At 38.8% G+C, this 19,691-nt stretch overlaps 1 long non-coding RNA gene across 1 annotated transcript; it reads left to right on the top strand.

Annotated features, from left to right (window-relative positions):
* The first annotated feature begins 2,557 nt into the window (after positions 1–2,557).
* On the top strand, positions 2,558–19,682 carry LOC149137071 (uncharacterized). The gene is made up of 2 exons (XR_016239122.1): positions 2,558–2,630; positions 18,087–19,682. It is a non-coding gene; the product is annotated as an uncharacterized LOC149137071 (long non-coding RNA).
* The last annotated feature ends 9 nt before the right edge of the window (positions 19,683–19,691 follow it).

The raw sequence follows: 19,691 nt of genomic DNA, 5'->3' as shown, positions 1-19,691 counted from the left end.
AAAAAATTAGTTATATGAGGTACATATAAAGGTCCTTTCCAGGCATAATAATCCATTCCAGACATAATAATCCATAAATGCAAGGCCTGAAATTTTGGAGGAAGGAATGTGTCAATTACATTGACCCAGTGTGTAACTGGTACTTAATTTATCAACCCTGAATGGATGAACAAAGTCGACCCCAGCAGCATGAAGACAGACAAAATACCGCTAAGCGTTTCATTTGGTGTGCTAACAATTCTACCTGCTCACCACCTTAATAATAATAATAATAATAATAATGATAATAATAATAATAATAATAATAATAGTAATAATAATAGTAGTAATAATAATAATAATAATAATAATAATAATAATAATAATAATAATAATAATGATGATAATAAAGTTAAGTGTTTAGATGTATCCATTCCAAATTTCAATATCATTAGCTGTGGAAAGCAGTTTTATACACCAGTTTAGTTTTTGTGAAGGAATATCATGTTTGAAATTCTTTTCTGTTGGGATATCTCAAGTTTATTGAAGTAATGTCACTTGCAGAAAATACCATGTTCTTTTGGGGTTTTTTCGGTTAATTAACATCAGCACTGGAATAACCAAGAATTTTAATTTTACAGTAATAGGGTGAAAAGGAAATGCCAAGTAAACTGTGAAAAAAATACATATCTACCTCATTGTTCTGAGGTGGGATTGTATGTTGTTGGGTGGCTTTCTAGCAGCAGGGATTAAATGGTTTTTGTTGAATTTTACATTCACATTTTGTATGAGCAGCTATTTTTCTAACTAGATGGTTATTCTATGGAAAAAAAAATGAAATAATTGTCTGTTTACTTCAGTTCTCCAATCTTCAAACTGAGATATTGTCGTGAAGCACTAAGAGGTTACTTGATCTGCTAGAAATATCGACCAAATCTCCTTCAAATTACAATTTACCTTTTTTTTTTGTTGTTTTGTTTTGAAAAGGGAACATTGATTTGATGTAGCCTAAATGCACTAAATAAACAGAATGGATTTGTCATAGCTGGAATGCTTTGATACACAGACATTAGACTTCCTCAAATGCTCGGGGGATCACTAGAAGTCGTAGATAGCTTATGTTACCAAGGTGACCAAGTTAGCAGTGGAGGAGGAAGTCCTGAAAGAGTAGTTACTAGAATAAGAATGGGTTGAGCAAAGTTCAGAGAGCTTCTACTTTTGTTGGTAACTAAGGGCTTTGCTCTCAGAGTGAAAGGCAGATTATATGACACCTGTGTATGTACAGCTATGCTACATGACAATGAAACATGGCTTATGATTACAGAGGATTTGAAAAGGCTTAAAAGAAATGAAACCAGCATGCTCTGTTGGATGGGTAATATCAGTGTGCACATACAACAGAGTGTAAATGATTTAAGAGGAAATCTGGGTATAAGAAGCATCAGATGTTGTGCACAAGAGAGATGACTGTGCTTGTTTGGTCATGCAATGCCTACAGATGAGGACAGCTGTGTAAAGAAGTGCTGAGCTCTAATTGTAGAGGGTATCTGTGAAAGAGTCAGACCCAGGAAGACAGGAAACGAAATGATCTTCAGATGCTGGGCCTCAGTGAGGAAATGACAAGAACCCAGGAGTTGTGGAAATTTGCTGTACTTGAGAAGATATGACAAGCTAAGTAAAATCGCAGCCATCCATACATACAGATATATCTTTTGCAGGTGCCAGTGTCATGTAAAATGCACTCATGCTGGGGTCACATAAAATGCACTTGAGCCAGTGCTATGTAGATGCAACCATGCCAGTGGTACATAAAAGGCACCCAACACACTTTGTAAAGTGGTTGGCATTAAGAAGGGCATCCATGCCCAAACACACAATTGGGGTCTGGACAGCTATCCAGCTGGCCAACTCCTATGATGAAGATAAGGAGATGTACACGTACACACGCGCGCGCGCGCAGATATACGTGTCACACAGTGGGAAGAAACCCAAAACTATGTGGTTGGGAAGCAAGCTTCTTACCACACAACCAAGCCTGTTAATTTTGTATTCCAAGCTTTAGGCTTCTCAGAGTAAAAGGGAGCCCCATTCTCTGACGTCCCACAAGCTTGGTTCATACATAAATGTGGATCTGTGTATGTAATTTATCTTTTATATTTTACTTGTTTCAGTCATTAGACTGCGGCCATGCTGCAGGACTGCCTCAAAAAACACCATGTTGAAGCAGTAGAACACGAAGAGACTGGTGCTTTAAACATGCACCTTAGACCGTTTATCATTGTTGTTGGAGACGATCGTTAAAGTACAACTATATTAAATTCTATAAGATGTTTCAAATATTCTTAAAATGTTTTACAAAATTAAAATAACGAGTGCTTATCAATCAAGTACTTATTTATAGATTTCTGATGTTTGATGGTTACTGGTATTTATATTGAACAGAAATAAAGATGGATAGAAATTAAGATTGTGACAGTTGTCTCCCTTACATTATTTCATTACCAGACTCGTTTTAATATTGTGGTGTTAATATCTTCTAGAAGGAGTAGTTTACCTTTATAATAATAACAGTTCACAGCAAACTTCCATAATGCGGAGGAGAGAAAAATCAATGAATATAGGGGCTTGGCCAGCCGCCGTCCAGGCATCGGGTAAGGTATTCTTGGACCCCCCGTACTATCGATATTCTCGGCAAAATAGGAAAAACGGTAGCCTGTCAGAGAAATGAGCCCCGCGAGGTGGAGTGGCTGCTGCAGCGAGTGCCGCTGAACATTCACCAGAGCAACGCCATCGCGGCCATTACTGCGGGGCGTGTCTGAGCTCACTATTTGTTCTAGGGTACGTGACCCATCGCCTCCTCCCGCTTCATCTTACCCACTCACACCTTGTTTTTCTTTTCTTTCTTTTCGTGTCGTGTAACTGGCACGTAAAAAGCGCCTTTCGAACGTTGGGCGATATGCTGTGCGTAAGAAGATCCTTCAAGTCAAGTAAAATCGTAGTCGTGACTGATGCCAGTGTTACATACCTGGCACCCATGTCGGTAGCACGTAAAAAGCACCCTTCGAATTTTGGGCCGCACGGAGGCAGTGATAAGTGACCAAGACCTTTGACAATATACCGTGTTTGATAAGACTTGTCAAGCCTAGTGAGATCGTAGTTGTGGCCGGTGCTGGTGTTACATAACTGGCACCTATGCCGATGGCACTTAAAAAGCACCCACTACACTCTTGGACTGGTTGGCATTAGGAAGGGCATCCTGCTGTAGAAACCATGCCAAATCAGATTGGAACCTAGTGCAGCTCCCCAGCTTACAAGTTTTCAATCAAACCATCCAACCCATGCCAGCATGGAAAATGGACGTTAAATGATGATGATGATGATGATCTCTCTTCTTTCCTGTTTCTTTGTATTTGAATGTTCTTATTAAGTTAGAAATAGATATAGTGACGAGGTGGCAGAACCGTTACAGCACCATATATATATATATATATATATATATATATATATATATATATATATATATATATATATATATATATATATATATATATATATATATATATATATTTATTAATATTTCTAAGTCTCTCTAAAGGAGACTACGGCAGCGGTACTGGAAATTAATAGTTATCGCCAAGCCAACATGGCTTGGCGATAACTATTAATTTCCAGTACCGCTGCCGTAGTCTCCTTTAGAGAGACTTAGAAATATTAATAACTCTATTTCTGAAAACCAGTGGATAGATTCCACTGAAATTAGATAAATAACCTTCGAGCAGATAGTCAGCAGCGCCGCCTGGCTAGGGCTTGGCTGCTCTGCATTGACAAGGGGCAACACCCTGAAACTAGTCTGCAGATGCCAAACCAGCAGGGGGACACTGCTGACCTCCCCTGTTCGAAGGTTATAAAGGACACAGGTTTCGTGTGTCACATAGCTAGCTAGAGGCGATGGCTTCTTGGAGCTAATCCACGGCAGCTTTCGTCCTAATTTTGGGACTGCCATGTTGGCTTGGCGATAACTATTAATATATATATATATATATATATATATATATATACATATATATATACATATCTTTTATCTTTTACTTGTTTCAATCACTAGACTGCAGCCATACTGGAGCACTACCTTGAATTTTTAGTCAAATGAATCAACCCAGTACTTATTTTTTAAGCCAAACCACTAAGTTACAAGGATGCAAACACACCAACACAAGTTGTCAAGTGGCAGGGGGGGGGGGGCAAACACAAACAGAAAGACATACACACATAGACATACATACATACATACATACTGAACCAAAAAAGCAACATGGCACCGTAAAAGAATATTCGTTACACACAATATTGAGATTATATGATTTTATCACATTTCTAGGTAGTTTGACATCAGGAAGATATCACTGACCCACAACACCACTCTTTTGAAAACACAAGGATTGCATGTAGGATTCAAACTTGCTCACTTTTGGTGAACATGGTAATGCTTGCAAATGCATCTTTATGAAAAGCATGATGCAGGGTCAAAACGTTGACTCATTGGGTATAAAAGGTACCCAAATTTACCAGCCTGTCATTTGTTTCCTGAAAGCAGCAAGCATACCAAGACTGATACAAAATCAGAGGGAGCAAACCATCGGACGTCTCCATGCTGGTCAACGTCCATGGGTCATTGCTAATACATATATACTCGACGTGTTTCTTTCAGGTTCCGTCTACCAAATCTACTCACAAGGCTTTGGTTGGCCCGAGGCTATAGTAGAAGACACTTGCCCAAGGTGCCACGCAGTGGGGCTGAAAAATAACAACCAAATCTCCATTAAACAGTAGTCTGTCATCTTCAAAAAACGACACTTATGCAAGCAAGGCAAAATGAGTATTAAACAGTAAAGAAAATTCAAAGCTTTGTGATAAAAATAAAACAAAACACAAGGGAACTAACTCCGTTTGACTATTGGGTTCAGCTAATTGTTTGAAGTAAAACGGTAAAATTTGTCAATAAGTCTAAACTTAACATTATGTGACTAGGATAAATTTTTCATTTTTTGTGTTGTATTCTAGACTTTGCCTTTTCATCCCCATTTGGGGGATGGCAAAATAAGTGAAAATAACTAAAAGTTAAGAAGAATGAAGATGTAACATCATTCTTCTTAAATTTTAGTTTTAAATAACAATGATTTCAAATTTTGGCACAAGGCCAACAATTTCGTGGGTAAGCTGATCACATAACACCAGTGCTCAACTAGTATTTATTTTATCGACCCCGAAAGGGATGAAAAGCAAAGTCGACTTTGGTGGAATTTGAACTCAGATCATGCTGGCGAATGAAATGCGACTGAGCATTTTGCCCGGCGTTTAAACGACTCTGCCAGTTCACTACCTTAAGAATAATAATGATCCTTTCTACTGTAGGCTCAAAGCCTGAAATTTCGGGGAGGGGGCTAAGTCAATTACATCCCCCCCCCCCCCAGTAATTAATTGATACTTATTTTATCGACTCTGAAAAGATGAAAGGCAAAGTCGACTTCAGCGGGATTTGAACTCAGAACATAAAGACAGACGAAATGTCCCTAAGCATTTTGCCCAGCATACTAGCAATTCTGCCAGCTCACCGCCTTAATAATAATAATCATCATCATCATTGTCGTCATTTAACGTCAGCTTTCCATGCTGGCATGGGTTGGATGGTTTGCCTGAGGACTGGCAAGCCAGAAAGCTGCACCAGGCTCCAGTCTGATCTGGCAAAGTTTCTACAGCTGGATGCCCTTCCTAACGCCAACCACTCCGAGAGTGTAGTAGGTGCTTTTACATTCCACTGGCACAAGGGCCAGTCAGACAGTTCTGGCAACGACCATGCTCAAAAGGTGTTTTTTACATGCTACCTGCATGGGAACCAGTCCGACGGCACTGGCAACGACCACGCTTGAATGTTGTTTTTCACATGCCACTGGTACATGTGCCAGTAAGGCGACGCTGGCAACAATCATGTTTGAATGATGCTTTTTATGTGTCATCGGCACAGGAGCCAATCAGCGGCCCTGGCAATGATCACGCTCAGATGGTGCTTTTAACGTTCCACTGGCACAAGTGCCAATCAGGTGGTACTATCATCAGCCACGTCGGCAATTTTGATTTTGATTTCACTTGCCTCAACAGGTCTTCGCAAGGAAAGTTTATTGTCCAATGAATGAGGGGTACTCATAAGTGGGCTGGTTACACCCACTCGCATAGGCCATGGGTTATGGTCTCATTTGGCTTGTCAGGTCTTCTCAAGCACAGCATATCTCCAAATATCTCGGTCACTAGTCATTGCCTCAGTAAGGCCCAGTATTCAAAGGTTGTGCTTCACTACCTCATCCCAGGTCTTCCTGGGTCTACCTCTTCCACAGGTTCCCTCAACTGCTAGGGTGTGACACTTACACAGCTGTCCTCATTCATTCGCAACGCATGACCATACCAGCACAGTTGTCTCTCTTGTACACCACATCTGATGCTTCTTAAATTCTGCTTTTCTTTCAGGGCGCTTACACTCTGTCATGTATACACACTGACATTACACATCCAGTGGAGCAAACTGGCTTCATTCCTTGCAAGCTTACTTACGTCCTCAGCAGTCACAGCCCATGTTTCACTGCCATGTAGCATGGCTGTTCGAACACATGCATCATACAGTCTATCTTTTACTCTGAGCGAGAGGCCCTTTGTCACCAGTAGAGGTAGAAGCTCTCTGAACTTTGCCCAGGCTATTCTTATTCTAGCAGCTACACTTTCAGAGCATCCACCCTGGCTACTGACTTGGTCCCCTAGGTAAGGGAAGCTATCAACTACTTGTAATTTTTCTCCCTGGAATGTGACAGAAGCTGTTCTCTGCACATTTTCAAGACTTTGGTTTTAGGTAGGTTGACTCTAAGGCCCTTCAATCCTAATTCTTGCTTCCACACCTGAAACTTTTCCTCCAGTTCTGATAGTGACTCAGCAATTAGAGCAAGGTCATCAGCATAGAGGAGCTCCCAAGGGAACTGATCCTTGGTGGAATCCTACCCCTACCCGGAATTCTTCACTGTACTCGTTGCCAACCCTCTCTCACTAACCATTCATCTATCTCTGACCACGAGATAAGGGATCAGGGTACCCTGTCAAAGGCTTTCTCCATGTCAACAAAAGCCAGGTACAGAGGTTTATCTTTGGCTAGGTATTTCTCCTGCAGCTGTCTTACCAGAAATATAGCAGCAGTGGTGCTTTTCCCTGGCATGAACACAAACTGCATCTCATCTAGACTGACTCTCTTCCTAATTAGTTGGGCTATGACCCTCTTCGTCACCTTCATTACCTGATCCAACAACTTCATACCTCTGTAATTATTTGTATCTAAAGCATCTCTTTTACATTTGTAGCAGTTGACTACGGTGCTGCTACACCAGTCATTGGGTATGACTCTTTCATGTATAACCTGGTTAACTATACAGGTGACTAGGCTATAGCCGACACTGCCAGATATTTTGATCATCTCTGCAGTGATTCCTGATGGGCCGGAGGCTTTCCCTGTCTTCATACCCTTAATTGCTTTATCTACCAAGGTACTATCAATTCGGATAGCTGGTCCCTCTGTTGGGTTGGCATTTGGCAGACTCTCTTTCTCCCATTCATTCTCTTCATTTAGCAACCTTTCATAGTGGCGTCTCCAGACCTCTCTCTTTGCAGCCTCATTTAGTGCAAGTGAACCATCATCCATGCAGATACATTTCTCTCCAATGACATCACGATTCTCTCTCACACACTGTCTTGCCATATGAAATACCTCAAGTCATTGGTCCTCACAGCACAGAATATTGGCAATTTTCTTTCTTATCTGCTTCCCCTCTGGCTAAATAAACCTGTCTTCTAGCTTCCCTTCTGGCAGTCTGATACAATTCCCTGCTACCACCGTTCTTCCAGTCCTTCCAAGCTTGTTTCTTTTCCCTAATGGCCCTGTCAGCAACATTGTTCCAACACCACATTACCTTGGGTCAGTGACTCTCATGGCTTCTGATTTTAATTGATTGTAAGTGTTATCATGTACATTGTTTTGTCTTGGTATAAAAGATGGGCTACAGCAAATATTCTGCTCAATACCAAAGATTTGCTTGTCAGTTGTTTGACCTTAACCAGTTGAGCATGTCCCTTAGTGGCTGACGATATGAGCATCTCTGATCATGAGCAGAAGTAGTGGAGGAGCATCATAGCCTTGTGTTGAGAGGAATTCTTTGGGGTTTGAATAATTCACCTTTGGAAACATGGGTGTTTTGTTCAACATCCTTAAACAAACCTTATTCAGGGACCTTTTGAGCGGGTTAGGCTACTCGACCTGAAGAAAATTCTAACTGGGCCCCACCTGCGAGATCATGTACTGTTTATTTTGATTACAAGGCTTGTAAAGTTTGTAGGAGGAGCCTAGTCAATGCCCTTGACTCCAGTGCTCAGTAAGTACTTATTTTGCTATCCCCCAAATGGAGATGAAAAGCAAAGTCTAGAATGCAATGCCTTTACGTACAATTGTAAATGTAAAATCAGAACACAGAATTTGCCCATTTTTTCCAATGAATGTCCATGAATATTCCTTTATCATTTATTTTAAATATAATGGTTAGATTTATTGGGTAAACAACATTGATAACAGTTGTACACAGCTATGTAATTGTTTCTCAGCAGCAAGAAATACGGCTTATAGATCTTCTATTTTTTACTTGTTTCATCATTGGACTGTGGTCATGTTGAGGCACTGCCTGGAAGGGTTTAGTTGAACAAGTCAACCCCAGTACTTTTTTTTAAAGTCTAGTACTTATCCTGTTGGTCCACTTTTGTTTAAACTGCTAAGTTGTTGGAAGTAAACAAACCAACACCAATTATTATGCAGGCTTCTTTCAGTTTCCATCTACTAAATCCACTCACAAGGCTTTGGTTGACCCAAGACACTTGCCCAAGGTGCTGTACAGTAGGACTGAACCTGAAACTATGCCGTTGGGAAGTAAACTTTTTACTACACAGCCATACCTGCACCTATTGGAAAGTGTATATCAACTCTCCAGCTAGGAATTGAAGTTTGGTCTCCTGCATGACTGACAAGGATACTCAACACTAGACTACCAAAGACCATGTTAGTTTTATTTTAATATTCTGTTTTCATGGAATACTCTTTATTGCAAAAACAAATATTATATATATTTTCATTAGTTTTGTGGTATTCATCATCTGACACATATAATATAGTTCTTAACAGCCATATTGTTTAATCATTTCATTAGTTTCCCTCATTCTGCAACCAGGCATGAAGATTTATCTTGACCAAATTCCATTACTATGTGTAATATTAAATATGTTTAACCCTTTCATTACCAGCTTGGCTGAAACCGGCTCTGGCTCTGAGTACAAATGTCTTGTTTCCATAAGTTTCGAATGAAAATCCTCCACCAAACCTTAGTCACAATTTATGTTCCTAACACTAGCTGAATGATAACTAAGTTATTTTACTAAATTCTTTGTTTCTCTTTATTGAGCAACCTTTTATAGTGGCATCTCCAAACCTCTCTCTTTGCAGCCTCGTTTAATGCAAGTGAACCATCATCCATGCGGATACATTCCTCTCCTATGACATCACAATTCTCTCTCACACACTGTCTTGCCATATGAAATACCTCAAGTCATTGGTCCTCACAGCGCAGAATATTGGCAATTTTTTTTCTTATCTGCTTCCTCTCTGGCTAAATAGAAAGAAACACTGAGCATCTCAAAATATATACAGTAACGAAAGGGTTAAGGTGGCAAGCTTGGCAGAACTGTTAGCATGCTGGGCAAAATGCTTAGTGGCATTTCATCTGTCTTCATGTTCTGAGTTCAAATTCAAGGTCAACTTTGCCTTTCATCCTTTTGTGGTTGATAAAATAAGTTCTTGTTGAGCTCTGGGGTCAATGTAATGAACCTACTCACTTCCCAAAATTGCTGGCCTTGTGCCAAAAATTTGAAACTATTATTATTATTGTTGTTATTAAGGTGATCTAGCAGAATCGTTGCTGTTCTGGACAAAATGCTTTGTGACATTTTCCAACTTTATGTCCTGAATTCAAATGCTGCCAAGGTTGACTTGCTTTACGTCCTTTCAGAGTCAAAAAAATAGATACCAGTCAAGCATTGGGGTCAAGGTAATCCCACCTTTAAAATTGTTGGCTTTGTGCCTAAATTTGAAACCAATATTAAACATGTTGCAAAACTTTTTCCTTTCCTTATACTTGTATTCCTTGGTAACATTGTTAACCCTTTCCCTGTCCTCTGTATCACACATGACACCCAGGACTTATTTCCTTAGCATCCATGCATCACATATGATGTTGTTGGCACTCCGTCGCTTACGACATCAAGGGTTCCAGTTGATCCGATCAACGGAATAGCTTGCTCGTGAAAGTAACGTGCAAGTGGCTGAGCACTCTACAGACACGTGCACCCTTAACTTAGTTCTCGGGGATATTCAGCATGACACAGTGTGACAAGGCTGGCCCTTTGAAATACAGGCACAACAGAAACAGGAAGTAAGAGCGAGAGAAAGTTGTGGTGAAAGAGTACAGCAGGGTTCGCCACCATCCCCTGCCAGAGCCTTGTGGAGCTTTTAGGTGTTTTCGCTCAATAAACACTCACAACGCCCGGTCTGGGAATCGAAACCGCAATCCTATGACCGTGAGTCTGCTTCCCTAACCACTGGCCCCTGCGCCTCCACTATCACATATGATAAACATACTCAATTTTATTCAACCACCAAAGTATCTTGGGACTTATAAAAGGAAAGCTTTATGCTACTCAGAACATATGAAGTAGGGGCTAACTAAAAATCTGAAAACAAAGTAATTAAAAGAAACACAGAGCATCTCAAAATAAATACAGTAATGAAAAGACAAACTTATAAAAATGCTTTGGACAGATAAAGGGTTAACTTCATAGTCGTCTTAGTAAAAAAAATAGGTTCATGGGTTCATGTAACTGATGTAAAGTTTGTGGATGAGATTCAGAGATGTAATTGTTTTGTAGATCCTTCATTCAGAAATGTTTTCAGAAATTCTTTTGAAACATTAAGCATAAGTGTGGCTGTTTAGTAAGAAGCTTGCTTCCCAACCACATGGCTCAGGATTCAGTCCAACTGCATGGTAAGTGTTTTTGGCTATAGCCTCAGGCCAACCAAAGCCTTGTGAGTGGATTTCGTAGACAGACACTGAAAGAAGCCCATTGTGTGTGTGTGTGTGTGTGTGTGAGAGAGAGAGAGAGAGAGAGAGAGAGAGAGAGAGAGAGAGTCTGTATTCGTCGTCCCCCCACCATGACTTGATAACCGGTGCTGGTGTTTTTACTTCTCCCTAACTTAGCAGTTCAGTAAAAGAGACTGATAGAATAAGTATCAGGTTTATAAAAATTAAGTACTGGTGTTGATACATTCGAGTAAAAATTCTTTAAGGCGGTGCCCCAGCATGGCCACAGTCTAATGACTAAAAAAGGTAAACGATATAGATTAACAAACTTATGTTAAAAGAAAAGAGAAGTTGGAGTTGTTGGAGATGGGGTGACAGTGGTGACAATAGGGGTAGCAATGGTGGTGGTGGTGGTGGTAGTGATGGTAGTTGCAGTAGTGGCAGTGGTGGTCATGGTGGTGGTTGCTGTTGCTGCTAGGACTGGTAGTGGCAGCGGTAGTGGCAAGTATTGCGTTGTGTTAAGTTTATTTCAGACAGATTTTGAGAAATACATCAGATAGCAGCTGATGAAGGCAAAGAGCAGAAATGGTTATAATATATGACATATATTAATTTATAAGGGAAGTGAATACTAAAATGAAATATTCAAGAGTTTGATGGCATTTCATGTAAACTTAGAGATTGTTAATGGAGATGGATTACTTATGTCAACAAAAAAATTATGTTTTTTTTTAATAATTTAAATAACACCAAATTAGTAAAGAGATTAATCTGTCTTGAACAAAAGAGCATTCTTTTGGGAATATGTCATTCCTATTCAGTAACAAGAGATAACTGCTAAGTGAACTGAGAAAAAAACAGAACGAACTGGAGACTGCTCATAAAGCAGAGCAATAATTTCCAATAGTAGCAATATTATAAATAAAACATTTTACCTATAACATTTATAATACTCATGAATAAATAGCAATAAAACAACAGTAGAATGTAATGTATATTTTATGTAAAGTAAAAAGAATGTCAAAATCGTTTATAATAAAAAATATTATTATTATAATCATTTTCTGAATCACTTGTAGATTTCATTTTAAAAAACAAGTCTAGAGTTGTTTGCTTAGAAGAAGCTTTATTTCACGCTCTCTAAATTTCTCAATAACACACAGAAGCATTTGTTATGGTAGTAGAAACTTTTGCACTTGATTCAAAATTTGTTTTTTGTACTTGAAAAATAAAACTCGTAAACTTGGGGTTTCATAAAGTGGGTCCTCCTAAAGTGAGGTATTATTGTATTATATTCTCCGGATTACTAGTTTAAGCAAACAATGGCTTAAGTTTATCTGAAGTTTATTGGCAATGCATAAATAACAGGAATCAAATTGTTTGCTCCACTGACCTAGTAAAGAGATTTTCATTCACACAAGAAAAAAAAAAACAATATCAGTATTCACAAAAATAGTAAACACAAATAACCAGCATCCTATCATAACATATATAGAAAGAACAAAAACCAGATAACTACTCCCAGTAACTTGATTCTTTATTGACAATATATAGATATGTAAGTCAGCCCGAGCATATGTATTCTATCAAAACTTATATATATAGATTAGATCATATATGTATGCATGTATATATGTGTGTATGTGTATATATATGTTTGTGTATGTATACATATATATATGAGTGTGTTTGTATATATATATTTATATGTGTATATGCAATTGTATGCATATTTGTATATGTATATCTGTGCAAATGTATCTACATGTACATTCATATATATATATAAGGTTATGTATATATATATATATATATATATATATATATATATATATAGCGAACCCTAATTTACACGGCGGTGCATCAGCATGGCCGCAGCTCTAAGCTGAAACTATAAAAAAAATATATATGTGTGTGTGTGTGTGTGCATATATATATATATATATATATATATATATATATATATATATATATATATATAGCCTTTTGCTCGTTTCAGTCATTGGACTGCAGCCATACAAGGACACCACCTTCAAGAAATTTAGTCAAATGAAACAACCTCAGTAATTTTTTTTTAAACCTAACACTTATTTTATCAGTTGCTTTTGTCAAACCGCTAGGCTACATGGATGTGGGTTTCAGTCCCACTGCATTGCACCTTGGGCAAGTGTCTTTTACTATAACCTCAGGCAAACCAAAGCTTTTTGAGTGGATTTGGTAGATGGAAACTGAAAGAAGCCTGTCATATATATATGTATGTGTGTGTATGTATTTCTTTGTGTCTGTGATGTCCCGACCACCATTCAACAGCTGGTGTTGGTGTGTTTACATCCCCGTAACTTGGTGGTTTAGCAAAAGAGACTAATAGAATAAGTACTAGGCTTTTAAAAAGTAAGTACTGAGGTCGATACATTCAATTAAAAATTCTTCAAGGTGGTGCCCCAGCATGGCTGCAATCTCACGCCAACTTCAAAAGAAGTTCAGTCATAAAACTGTCCATGTCTCTTTTCATTTGATGCCCACTTCAAAAGATCCCCTTTCCCCAAAACACATATTAAAAAAATATTTTCACTTGTCCGGCCATTGATCAAGAGATAAAACACAAACCCCTCCTGCTGACTGCAAAACTCAGGTCAAATTAGCCGCAAAAGACACACACACACATACACGCACGTCCATTTCATATGTCTTTCACTTTCTCTATGATTATACACACGTCCAATACAATAGCTCTCACATACATTTTCGTCTTGAACAGGTATATATCTATTTTATAATATAAATTGTTTTCCTACAAGAATATAACAATTACTTATTCCATATTTCTTCACTTTTCTTAAATTGGATATGTCTGCTATTAATTATTACATACAATTTCCCCGTTAATTCTTACAGCTTCATTTTCTGTTAAACCAATTCTTAACATCAACTTCTTAAGGCTTCTTCTATTTCTCCTAGCCCCCATACTTACCGAAAACAGCGATTAAAACTTTTTCGAATGCAATTCCCCTTTCTGAGCTACTTCCTGGAAAGTTTCAGGGGATGTAACTTCCTGGAAAGTTCCGAGGATTTCCTGGGAATTCCCGTAAAGATCCGAGGATGAGATACTTCTTGGAAAGTTTCGAGGATTTCCTGGAAACATCTGAGAATTCCTGGAAATGCCAAGGATTTCCTGGAAACCCCCGGATGAGCTACTTTCTGGAAAGTTCCAAGGATTTCCAGGAAATACCCGAGGATGAGCTGCTTCCTGGAAAGATCCGAGGTTGGAACTGCCTAGAGAGTTCCTAAGATTTCTTGGAAAGATCCGAGGATAAGCTACTTCTTGGAAAGTTCCAAGGATTGGTCTTCCTGGGAAGTTCCGATGATTTCCGGGAACCCTGAGAAATCCCTGGAAAGTTCCGAGGATTTCCTGGAGAGATCCGAGGATGAGCTACTTCTTGGAAAGTTCCGAGGATTGTACTTCCTGGAAAGTTCCGAGGGTCGTACTTCCTGGAAAGTTCCGATGATTTCTTGGAGAGATCCGAGGATGAGCTACTTCTTGGAAAGTTCCGAGGATTGTACTTCCTGGAAAGTTCCGAGGGTTGTGCTTCCTTGAAAGTTCCGAGGATGGTACTTCCTGGAAAGTTCCAATGATTTCTTGGAGAGATCCGAGGATGAGCTACTTCTTGGAAAGTTCCGAGGATGGTACTTCCTGGCAAGTTCCGAGGACTTGAGACTATAGTAATGTGCCACAACAGTGGGACTGAACGCAGAACCATGTGGTTGAGAAGCAAGCTTTTTACCACACAACCACACCAGTACCTATGTTGTATATGAAAAGAATAAAAAATTTTAATTACCACAAATCATAACAGACTCCAGTATTTTTCTTCGTACAGGTAAAAAAATTATAATGGATTAATGAATAGATAGATAAATAAATAAGTAATACATTACAATTTGCAAATACAGATTTCCTTTTTAGTATAAAAGTTAATGAGAAACAATACCAGTACATTAGAAAAGCCTGTCAAAACAATTGAGAAAGAGATCACTAAACTGACAGCAATTATCAACATGTCATAATAACAATTAAATTAGATAGAAATATATTTGATGAAGTGATATGGTCTCTTATAAAATTTACGAAGTGATATATTGAAGTTTTTAATTTTTGTTAGTTAAAAATGAAAGGTGTAGGAATGACCTAGCAGTTAAGAAGCTTGCTTTGTAGCCATGTATTTTTGTGTTCAGTCCCACTGTACTACACTTTGGGCAAGTGTCTTCTACTATAAACTCAGATCAACTTATGCCTTGTGAGTGAACTTGGTATGTGGAAACCTGTTGTATGTATGTAAGTGTCTCTGTTCCACCCACTGTAATTCAAAGGATCATTTGCCAATTACAAAATGCTGTTAATGCAGCTGTTTCTGGCATTAATTTTACCATCTGCAGTTCCTATTTAGGACTAGGTGGACTTGGCAATTTTAAGTTGTTGCTGTTTAACCCCAGATCTTCTTGAAGAGATTATTCTGTGCCTTTTAGCAGTAACTAAAACTACATTATCTAACATGTCCTTACCTGCTTTTAAGATGATAGTGTGTAATTTGAAGGAGATTTGGCTGCTGTTTTCAGGTGGTTGAATGATCTTTGATGAGTCTCAATCTTTAGCTCAGGCTTTTCTTGGTGAGGGAAGTGCTTTGGACAGAAACACAATGTGACACTAAGTACAAGCTGCTGACATCTTTGCTGGTTGCCTGGTACCCTATCTGCATAGCCACATCTACTCTCTCTCTCTCCCTATCTATCTCTCCCTCTCTCCCCCTCTCTCCCCCTCTCTCCCATACATACATACATACATGCGTGCATGCCTGAACTTGAGTTCTCAAGAACAAAGCTAGAAGAAAAAGATGTACATAGTTTGAAAATACATAAAAGTCGAGAGGTTGTGTATATTGTCTGAAGAGAAATAAAGGGGAAACAAAATCTAGTTAAACATAACAGAACATGTAAAATGGAAAGGAATTTTTTTAAAAAGATGCACAGACAGAAAGAAGTCCAGCAGCGAAAGTCGCAATCGTGACAACAATAATGGAATCCAAGGGTGGCTGAGAATACATATATATATATATATATATATCTTTATCTTGTTTCAGTGAAAGGATTGCAGCCATGTTGGGACACTGCACACACACACACACACACACACACACGTGCCAAGCTTCCACACATTTTCCATGCAAAAATTTGTTTGCCTCTCATCACTGCTTGACAACTGGTGTTGGTATATTTACATCCTTGTAACTTAGTGGTCCAGCAAAAGTTACCAATACAATAAGCATCAGTCTTTAAAGAAAAAAATAAGTACTGGGGTCAATTCATTTGACTAAAATTCTTCAAGACAGTGCCCCAGCATGGCCACAGTTTAATGACGGAAACAAGTAAAAAGAAAGAAATGATATATGTATGTATGTAAAAATATATGTACATATACATATATGTATACATCACTATTTGAGCGGAATTGTTACCAGCGTCGCTTTCTAGCACTTGTGCTGGTGGTACATTAGAAAATCATTCAAGCGAGGTCATTACCAGTGCCGCTGGACTGGCTCCCATGCAGGTGGCACGTAAAAAATACCTTTTTGAGCGTAGCCGTTGCCAGTACTGTGTGATTGGCCCTCGTGCCGGTGGCACATAAAAACACCCACTACACTCTCAGAGTGGTTGGCGTTAGGAAGGGCATCCAGCTGTAGAAACTCAGCCAGATCAGATTGGAGCCTGGTGTAGCCTGCTGGCTTGCCAGTCCTCAGTCAAATTGTCCAACCCATGCTAGCATGGAAAGCGGACGTTAAACGACGATGATGATACATACAAGACATCATAAAGAAGAATTGGGAATTATCTTCAAAACTCATTTATTACAGTATTATTCTCATTAAATTCCAATCTGATGTGTGTTTTTGCTGGATAAGTGTTTTAGTGTCCTTTGATGTAGCATTTTTGTGCATTTATTTGATTCATTTGCAGCACATATTCATCTAAGGTAGACATTCCTTGCAACTTCGTTCAAGTGCTGTTATACCAATCATTGGGTATGATTCCCTCATGTACAACCTGATTAACTATATAGATGACTAGGCCATATCCTACTCCACCAAATATTTTAAATATCTCATTTGGGTGAGTGAAGTGAACTGAAGATTCAAGTATCAGATAGTCCTTCTTAAAGTATATTCTAGGTGAAGGATCATAAAACACCAGGGTACAGGACAGAAGAGTTTGTATTGAAATATGATATAACTATATTACTTGTTAAAGCTATCTCTATAGATATTCTATAGAAATCAGTGGTGGCTATAATTTCTATAGAATATCTGTAGAAGTAACCTTAACAAATAATGTAAAACACACTGCTAACACAGTAGAAGGTAGTATTGGCTTATAAAAACGTTTAATATACTTTATAGTATATCATGGTTGCATAACAAAATACTGTGTACCTACAAGTCATGATATAACTATAGTTTTGGTATCACTTCAACTTAGAACCACCTTTTTAGATATTAAGGGAACAGATTACTTTATATGCTTAGTTGTAGAAAAAACCTCAATTAGGTCAGGATCCATTCACATCACTGACCACTTATAATGAGTATAATATGATGCCATTTAAGATAAATGGACAAATCTAAAAGGAATTGAAAGGAAGAGGAAATAGATATTGTTTCAATTTGGGTAATCAGACCAGTCCATAGCAATCAAGTTTTATACTTTTTTGAATATTAGAAGTGTAGTGTGTTCCATAAAGACCGCTGAATTTGAATTGAGCGACAATTTTGTGTTTTGACGTTTGAAGAAATGCTTTTATCTTGTTTCCTATCTCTCTTCACTCCAATTAATAGTTGTTCGTTTGTTTTTCAGAATAGTGTGCAGTGTGTCATAGAGCAGTTTACAACTGATCAATGCATTCTCATTGTGAAGACATTTTACCAAAACAGAGAAAGTGCAACACAAACAGCTCAAACACTTTGTACCATTTGGAGGAGAAATGAAGCACCCAACAAGTCTACAGTTTAAAACAACCGGTTCAGTTGCAATGGCCAAATCACCTGGGTGGAATTGTTCTCATTGGACAGAGCAACAAATTGCTGTTGTGTGAGACAGTGTCATTCTGAGTCCAGGAAAATTGATTCGCTGATGTTCACAGCAGCTGGACATCCCAACCACTTCATTACATCGAATTTTTCATAAAGATCTCCATATGCATGCATACAAAATTCAACTTAGTGTAGGAGTGGCTGTGTGGTAAGTAGCTTGGTTACGAACCACATGGTTCCGGGTTCAGTCCCACTACATAACACCTTGGGCAAGTGTCTTCTACTATAGCCTCGGGCCGACCAAAGCCTTGTGAGTGAATTTGGTAGACGGGAACTGAAAGAAGCCCGTTGTATATTTGTATATGTATATGTGTGTGTGTTTATGTGTCTGTGTTTGTCCCCCCCTCCCACCAACATCGCTTGACAACTGATGCTGGTGTGTTTACGTCCCTGTAACTTAGCGGTTCGGCAAAAGAGATCGATAAAATGAATACTAGTCCTGGGGTCGATTTGCTCGACTAAAGGCAGTGCTCCAGCATGGCCACAGTCAAAATGACTGAAACAAGTAAAAGAGCAAAAGAATTACACAGCATCTTCAGCCACCTGACCACGGGAGGGGGGAAGGAAATTTGCTGACTGGGCTGTGGAGAGACTTGCAGCTGACGAAAATTTTGCAAAGAAAATCATCTTCAGTGATGAGGCCCACTTCCACTTGAGTGGATTTGTTAATAAACAGAACTGCCAGATTTGGGGAAATGAAAATCCTCAAATAATGCAAGAATGGGAAATGTATCCACTGAAAGTGACTGTGTGATGTGGTTTTTGGGGAGGTGGAGTGCTTGGACTGTTCTTCTTTGAAAATGATGAGGGGTATGCAGTTACCATTAATGGAGAACATTACCAAGACATGATATCCACTAAATTATAGCCGAACTTGGAAGATACGGAGATTGCCAAACGCTTGCATTACTCCATGAAAAATTTCTGCAACAAGTGATATCCTTGCATGGTGACCAGCAATGGCCACCAAGGTCCTGTGATCTTACCCCTTGTGATTTCTTCTTATGGGGGTATGTGAAATCACAGGTATATGTCAAAAAATCCTGCACAATTCCTGAACTCAAGGCTGAAATTAGGCATGTGATTGGAGGCATCAGGTCACACATCTGTGAGAGAATTATCGGAAATTTCGAGGAGCACATAAATATATGCAGACTCAGTGCAGGTGGACATATGACCGACATTGTGCTCCATATCTAAATGGGAGACATAACTCATTAGAAATATGCAGAATATATCCATGCTTACAAGAATTCATTTTAATTATTCACCTTTCAATTTCGGTGCCCTTTATGGAACACCCTGTATTAGTTAAGATAAAAGAAACAGGCCTTCAAGCACTGGAAGTGTGGGGGTAGCAGGGAACTGT

The sequence above is a fragment of the Octopus bimaculoides genome, chromosome 2 (assembly GCF_046866305.1).
Source record: "Octopus bimaculoides isolate indiv1 chromosome 2, ASM4686630v1, whole genome shotgun sequence".
Lineage (NCBI taxonomy): Eukaryota > Metazoa > Mollusca > Cephalopoda > Octopoda > Octopodidae > Octopus > Octopus bimaculoides.
The sequence above is the reverse complement of the archived record's forward strand: the minus strand, read 5'-3'. Positions and strand labels throughout refer to the sequence as shown.